Source organism: Schistocerca gregaria, unplaced genomic scaffold (genome assembly GCF_023897955.1).
Source record: "Schistocerca gregaria isolate iqSchGreg1 unplaced genomic scaffold, iqSchGreg1.2 ptg000551l, whole genome shotgun sequence".
NCBI lineage: Eukaryota > Metazoa > Arthropoda > Insecta > Orthoptera > Acrididae > Schistocerca > Schistocerca gregaria.
In genome coordinates this window covers 77,501-85,000 of record NW_026061945.1, presented here as the reverse complement: position 1 = coordinate 85,000, position 7,500 = coordinate 77,501, and the positions used below count along the sequence as shown (strand labels likewise).

Here is a 7,500-nt window from a genome sequence, read left to right as displayed (position 1 = left end):
CGCGGGCCTCGGTTCGCGTCTGTTGGGCAGAGCCCCGGTGTCCTGGCTGGCTGCTCGGCGGTATATCTGGAGGAGTCGATTCGCCCCTTTGGGCGCTCGGGCTCCCGGCAAGCGCGCGCGGTTCTTCCCGGATGACGGACCTACCTGGCCCGGCCCCGGACCCGCGCCGCTGTTGGCTCGGGATGCTCTCGGGCGGAATAATCGCTCCCGTCAGCGGCGCTTCAGCTTTGGACAATTTCACGACCCGTCTTGAAACACGGACCAAGGAGTCTAACATGTGCGCGAGTCATTGGGCTGTACGAAACCTAAAGGCGTAATGAAAGTGAAGGTCTCGCCTTGCGCGGGCCGAGGGAGGATGGGGCTTCCCCGCCCTTCACGGGGCGGCGGCCTCCGCACTCCCGGGGCGTCTCGTCCTCATTGCGAGGTGAGGCGCACCTAGAGCGTACACGTTGGGACCCGAAAGATGGTGAACTATGCCTGGCCAGGACGAAGTCAGGGGAAACCCTGATGGAGGTCCGTAGCGATTCTGACGTGCAAATCGATCGTCGGAGCTGGGTATAGGGGCGAAAGACTAATCGAACCATCTAGTAGCTGGTTCCCTCCGAAGTTTCCCTCAGGATAGCTGGTGCTCGTACGAGTCTCATCCGGTAAAGCGAATGATTAGAGGCCTTGGGGCCGAAACGACCTCAACCTATTCTCAAACTTTAAATGGGTGAGATCTCCGGCTTGCTTGATATGCTGAAGCCGCGAGCAAACGACTCGGATCGGAGTGCCAAGTGGGCCACTTTTGGTAAGCAGAACTGGCGCTGTGGGATGAACCAAACGCCGAGTTAAGGCGCCCGAATCGACGCTCATGGGAAACCATGAAAGGCGTTGGTTGCTTAAGACAGCAGGACGGTGGCCATGGAAGTCGGAATCCGCTAAGGAGTGTGTAACAACTCACCTGCCGAAGCAACTAGCCCTGAAAATGGATGGCGCTGAAGCGTCGTGCCTATACTCGGCCGTCAGTCTGGCAGTCATGGCCGGTCCTCGCGGCCGGCCGCGAAGCCCTGACGAGTAGGAGGGTCGCGGCGGTGGGCGCAGAAGGGTCTGGGCGTGAGCCTGCCTGGAGCCGCCGTCGGTGCAGATCTTGGTGGTAGTAGCAAATACTCCAGCGAGGCCCTGGAGGGCTGACGCGGAGAAGGGTTTCGTGTGAACAGCCGTTGCACACGAGTCAGTCGATCCTAAGCCCTAGGAGAAATCCGATGTTGATGGGGGCCGTCATAGCATGATGCACTTTGTGCTGGCCCCCGTTGGGCGAAAGGGAATCCGGTTCCTATTCCGGAACCCGGCAGCGGAACCGATATAAGTCGGGCCCCTCTTTTAGAGATGCTCGTCGGGGTAACCCAAAAGGACCCGGAGACGCCGTCGGGAGATCGGGGAAGAGTTTTCTTTTCTGCATGAGCGTTCGAGTTCCCTGGAATCCTCTAGCAGGGAGATAGGGTTTGGAACGCGAAGAGCACCGCAGTTGCGGCGGTGTCCCGATCTTCCCCTCGGACCTTGAAAATCCGGGAGAGGGCCACGTGGAGGTGTCGCGCCGGTTCGTACCCATATCCGCAGCAGGTCTCCAAGGTGAAGAGCCTCTAGTCGATAGAATAATGTAGGTAAGGGAAGTCGGCAAATTGGATCCGTAACTTCGGGATAAGGATTGGCTCTGAGGATCGGGGCGTGTCGGGCTTGGTCGGGAAGTGGGTCAGCGCTAACGTGCCGGGCCTGGGCGAGGTGAGTGCCGTAGGGGTGCCGGTAAGTGCGGGCGTTTAGCGCGGGCGTGGTCTGCTCTCGCCGTTGGTTGGCCTCGTGCTGGCCGGCGGTGCAGGATGCGCGCGCCTGCGCGGCGTTCGCGCCCCGGTGCTTCAACCTGCGTGCAGGATCCGAGCTCGGTCCCGTGCCTTGGCCTCCCACGGATCTTCCTTGCTGCGAGGCCGCGTCCGCCTTAGCGTGCTCCTCCGGGGGCGCGCGGGTGCGCGGATTCTCTTCGGCCGCCATTCAACGATCAACTCAGAACTGGCACGGACTGGGGGAATCCGACTGTCTAATTAAAACAAAGCATTGCGATGGCCCTAGCGGGTGTTGACGCAATGTGATTTCTGCCCAGTGCTCTGAATGTCAACGTGAAGAAATTCAAGCAAGCGCGGGTAAACGGCGGGAGTAACTATGACTCTCTTAAGGTAGCCAAATGCCTCGTCATCTAATTAGTGACGCGCATGAATGGATTAACGAGATTCCCGCTGTCCCTATCTACTATCTTACGAAGGCCGTTATGCTGTCTAACCAGTGGTGGAGTCCACCTATACTGGTAGAAGACGGGCGGCTAAATGTCCGATCTCTCAACCTCCCCGTGGTGTAAGATGCGAGTAGCCGGGCAACCGGTGAAACCAATGAGAGAAGGGCGACTCCCGTGCAGGGCGCAAGCTCGGATGCGGTGGGACTGGGCAACTGGCCCCTCCAAACCGGGCTCTGCAGCCTTGCTCGCCATGAGCGATAAGGTGTCGGACTCCGGTCTAGTATCCTTGCTCACTGGCGAATGGCACTTACAAGTTATAGCGGCGCTTGCTGTGCTTCGGCCCTTGGCCGGGGTGCGGCGGGCGCCGCTTTTACTAAGGCGGCGCTTGCTGTGCCTCGGCTTCGGCCGGGCTGCGGCGTGGTGCGGCTCCATGCGCTGGCGGCGTCTGCTGTGTCTTGGCTTCGGCTCGGATGCGGCGGGCGCCGCTTTTGCTGGGGCGGCGCCCGCTGCGCCCTGGCCCTGGCTGGGGTGCGGCGGGCGCCGCTTTTGCGTTAAAGTCATTTCACGCTCTCTGAGAGGATGTGTTTCCGTCTCTGCCTGTGCGCGCTACGGAACTCACTCCCCACAGCAGGAGCAAGGCGTTATCGCGGTTGACTTATCGGCCGTGGAATGCTGAGCTCCATGACACAAGTGCCACGGGAGGTATACTCCCCACAAGGAGACGTCTGCACGAGGCGGTTGGATCGAACATCGACCCTTTCCGGCCGAGTGCGCGTCTCCCACTACTGCGAGCGCTTGTAGGTGTCGGACTCTTAAGTCTAGTATCCAAGCTCGTACGTAGTGCGTGCGCGTGCAGCGGAGTGTGTCGACGTGAGTTGGCGCGCTACTGCTGGACTTGTGCGCACGGCGGTGCGCTTCGCGCGGCTCGCTGGCGGCGGGTCCTGCTGTGGCCCCGGCCTCGCGCGTGAACGCCCGGCGCTAGCCGGGCGCGGCGCGGTTGGCCGGGGTAGTGGCGGGTCTTGGCTGCCGGTCGGGCTGTGCGCTTGCGCGCTGCCGTGTCGGCTGCGCTGCGCGGGGCCGGGTGCGGCCGGGCGATGCGCGCGCTGCTGGCTGGCGCTGGGCGGGCGGTCGGCCTCTGGCTGACAGCCCGCTCTCGCGGCTACGCTGGCGGCGGGCGCGGGCCCGGCTGCGCCCGGCTCCGCCGGCCGCGCCCGGACAACTTAGCGGCGCCGCCCGGCCACATGTAATGTTGGTTGTGGTTGGCGTGTGCGGTTGGCGCACAAAGCACAGTGGGGAGTAGGGCGGTCATCGTTCCTGCGGAAACCAAGGCTCTCACTTTTGAGGGCCAAAGCGGAAGCAGGCCGATGTCCACGCGCGGGGAAGGACGCTGACTGCGAAGCGCCCTCTGACTTTCAGAGGATGCAACGCGGGCGGCGACCCGGCCTCGCTCGGAGGATTCCTTGGTGTATAACTGCGGAGTGGAGGCCGGCATCGGCCTTCGCAACGTGGAAGTCACCGGGAGCTGCCCCCAGGAGGATGCTCCTGAGTGGTCTAAGACCACGACCACAGGGACGAAGGCTAATACAGCCGACGTACGGGCCTGGCAAACCCGGGGTGCCCGAGCCCGGTGCTGGCAAGCGCTACCAGCGCCGTCCGTAATCTGAGACACGTACTTCAACGACCGCTGTGAGGCGCGCAGTGGAACGTCGTGCGTGTTTCGGACCGGAGTCTTGGCTTAACCGCCTGGGCAAGAGAAGGACAATCTCTATAATCACCCCTCACCCTCTGCGTTAGCTGGCGGCTATGGGGCGCAAGGCTGTTGAGTTGTGAACAGTCGTGAGTCAGCCACCTCAGAGGACCGGCCGACCCTCTGTTGTATAAGGCTTACCCAGGTGGGCGGGGCAACGCCTGGGTGGACCACTTTTATCCCTAGCTGATCGTGGGAACCACATGGCTTCTCTCAATCAACCTTGTCCCGACGGAACTGGTGGGCCGTCGCGGAGTCACAACACCAACCATTCAGGGGACGAGTCTGACACTCCGTGTCAAGACGAACTCCCAACACAAGGGCAGTCGGAGGCCCATAGGCCAGAAGACCATGACCCCGCGCTTAGCGAGCCAGAATTGGAGCTCCGTACACCTCGTGCACGGAGCGCTAAGACTGCAGCAAGCGAGACGCTGGCACGGACGCTTGCAGACGCGAGTGAAAGTGACAGTGAGAAAGAACGGAAGGCAAAAGCGAGGAAGCAGAAGAAACACCTGCGAAAACTGCTCCGGCAGAGATCGCTGAGTGCGGACGCTGTAACCGATCTGATGCCGCCACCCCGCCAGCCGGCGCCGAAAGCGGCACCTAAGGCGGGAGAGAAGTCGAAACCGGCGCAGGTAGCCGGGCGCAAGCCCGGCGGCCCAGTCGGGGAAGGCGCAACGGGGAAGTCCGAACCGAAGGCGGAGACGAAGGCCTCGCGGCCAACGACACCGCCGGCGGGGAAGGCTGCGAGCGAGCCAAAGCTGGCGCAGGTAGCCGGGCAAAGACCCAGCGGCCCAGTCGGCACCGGCAAGCTCACCCAGACTCGCCCGGCGGGAGAGACGGCGGCCCCACGGCCGAAGTCTCAACTGCCGGAGACGGCGAAAAGTGTGCCAAAACCGGCGAAGGTAGCCGGGCAACTGCCCAGCGGCCCAGTCGGGGAAAGCGCCAGCAGTAGCCGCGCCTCTTCACCAATGTCGGGTGCCGAGAGACGCAAGTCCCGGACACGACGGAAGAAGCGGAAACCGAACAAGCAGCCGGACTCGGCGCAGGTAGCCGGACAACAGCCTGGCGGCCCAGTCGATGACGGCACGTCCCGATACAAGGCAAGCCCAAGCGATCTTGCGACCGTGAAGCTTATCGCGACGCGGCTCGAGGACGTCCTGAAGCTCGTGGACGACTCTCTAAAACCGGGACAACTGGTCGAGGAGGGAAATCTGGGGGACTTTAAGAGACAACTGAGAGCTAAGTTGTTTGATTGGGCCATGGCGCAGTCGGCCCTCACCGGAAGGGTGGAAGCCTTGGAGGAGGAGCTGGCGAGGACGAAGGCGGTGCCCACGGCGCCACCCAAGACCTTTGCACAAGTTGCCGCCGCTCCACCCATACCAGAACGGAAAACGCAGGCGATGATAACCAAAGCCCTGACTGAGAAGGCAACGCTCTTCATCAAGTCCAAGGGCAATGAAACTGGCGCAGAAGTGAGAAAGAAATTCACCTCCCTGGTCAAGCCTGAGGTTGAAGGTGTGAAGTTCTCACGGGTCGCCACAAACGGCCCGACGCTCATCGTAGATGTGGCGTCTGAGACTGATCGCCAGAAGCTTCTAGCTAACAACAAACTGACAGAAGCACTCAAGTGCGAACTGCCGAAAAAGCTCAATCCGCAGATAATCATATATCATGTACCATGTGTCATGAAGAATGAAGCTGTGGTTGAGCTAACTCGAAAGCAAAACGACCTTGGAGGACTTTCCGAAACACAGTTTCGCCAGGAGTTTAAGCCGAAGTTCCGGACTGGGCCAAGGGGCAGACAAACATCACATCTCGTGGTGGAAGTAAGCCCCAGACTCAGAGTCGCGATTCTGAGGCAGAAGCGACTGTACATGGGCTTTGAGTCCATGCCGGTTGACGACTACCTGGACTTAGTCGTTTGCACGCGGTGCCAGGATGTGAACCACTCGGTAAGGTTCTGCAAGCAGGACCCGAGTATAATAACATGTGGGCACTGTGGCGAGAACGGCCACATGAGGAAGGACTGTAGAAAAGCGGGGGACCGAGCGGTCTGTATCCCGTGCAAAAAGCGTAATCGCACATGCGAAACGCCAGGCAAAGAGTGTGCCTACTACAGGATTCTCACAACGCAAAATCCAGCGGACAGACTATGGGAGACAAGACCTCTCGTCAACCGTCTCCATTCCGGCCGCTACCTCTCCTGTCCCCGACCGGACTGTGAAAAATCACAATGCCAATGTCGGTTAAGATAGGACAGCTGAACTGCGCGCGAACGCAAGCGGTGATGCAGGAGGTACGACGCCGAGCGGAGGAGGAGTCTCTAGACATATTATGTCTGCAAGAGCCCTACTCTAGGGACGGAAAGATCCGATATATGCCGACAACAGCTCAGATCCTGGCTGGGGGAGAGCATCCTATGGCAGCAATTGTTGTGCTAAATCGTTCCTTCAGAGCAGTCAAAGTGGCGCACCTAAGCAACAGATGCATGGTGTTAGCTGAGATAAATACTGGCGATTTCACCTTTTTCGTGCTAAATATGTACTTTCAGTACAGGCACAGAGAAAGACCGTATATCGACCAGTTAAAAGAGGCGGTTGGGTTCTACCGCAATGACTTGCTGATTTGCACAATGGACGCAAATGCCATGTCACCCCTATGGCACAGTGACATCACGCCTCTTGGTGCTCGACGCGCCGCCAGGCGAGGTGAGAGACTCGCTGAAGCAATTCACGAGCTCAGACTAGAAGTGCTGAACCGACCAAACTTCCCACCAACTTTCGAAGGCCGCCGTGGAGCGACCTCGAATATCGATGTGACACTGAAGAGTGCACACGAGCATCTCCGTGCGGAGAAATGGAAGGTATGGCGGGGAATGACACTAAGTGACCACAATCTGATCACATTCACTGTAGCCTATGATGGGGAGCCTCCTCCTGAAGACCAGGTGAACGGCACCGTCAAGTACAACTGGCGAAAGGCTAATTGGGATCGACTAAGAGGTAATCTAGTGATACCGAATTGGCCAATGGATCGCGTTGTGGACGTTGACAAAGCTGCAGAAGATCTGACGGCGGCCATACAGACAGCAGCAACAGGCGCAGTCCCGTTGGCCCACACAGGGAAAATGCCTAAGGCACCTTGGAACCCTGAGCTGCAGCGTCTCCGACGCGAATGCAGAAGAGCGCGGCGGCATTACCAGCGCAGCGTAGGCGATCACATTCGTGAGGCCACGCTTGCGCGGTACAGGCGGGCCAAAGCCGTGTTTAAGCGGGCACTGCACACAGTACGGACTGAGAGTTGGCAGTCTTTTGTTCGTGACAGTCTGGCGGCTGACCCCTGGGGTTCACCGTACAGGATTGCCGTGTCAAAAGTTCGGTCACCGACGGTCCTGTCGACCCTAAGGAAGATCGATGGCAGTCACACCAAGGACTGGCAAGAGTCAGCTGAGCTCCTCATGAGTACCTTATTGCCCGACGATAGTAGC

At 59.9% G+C, this 7,500-nt stretch overlaps 1 pseudogene; it reads left to right on the top strand.

Moving 5' to 3' along the window:
- Positions 1–2,315, top strand: part of LOC126314335 (large subunit ribosomal RNA) — a 2,992-nt pseudogene extending 677 nt beyond the window's left edge.
- The last annotated feature ends 5,185 nt before the right edge of the window (positions 2,316–7,500 follow it).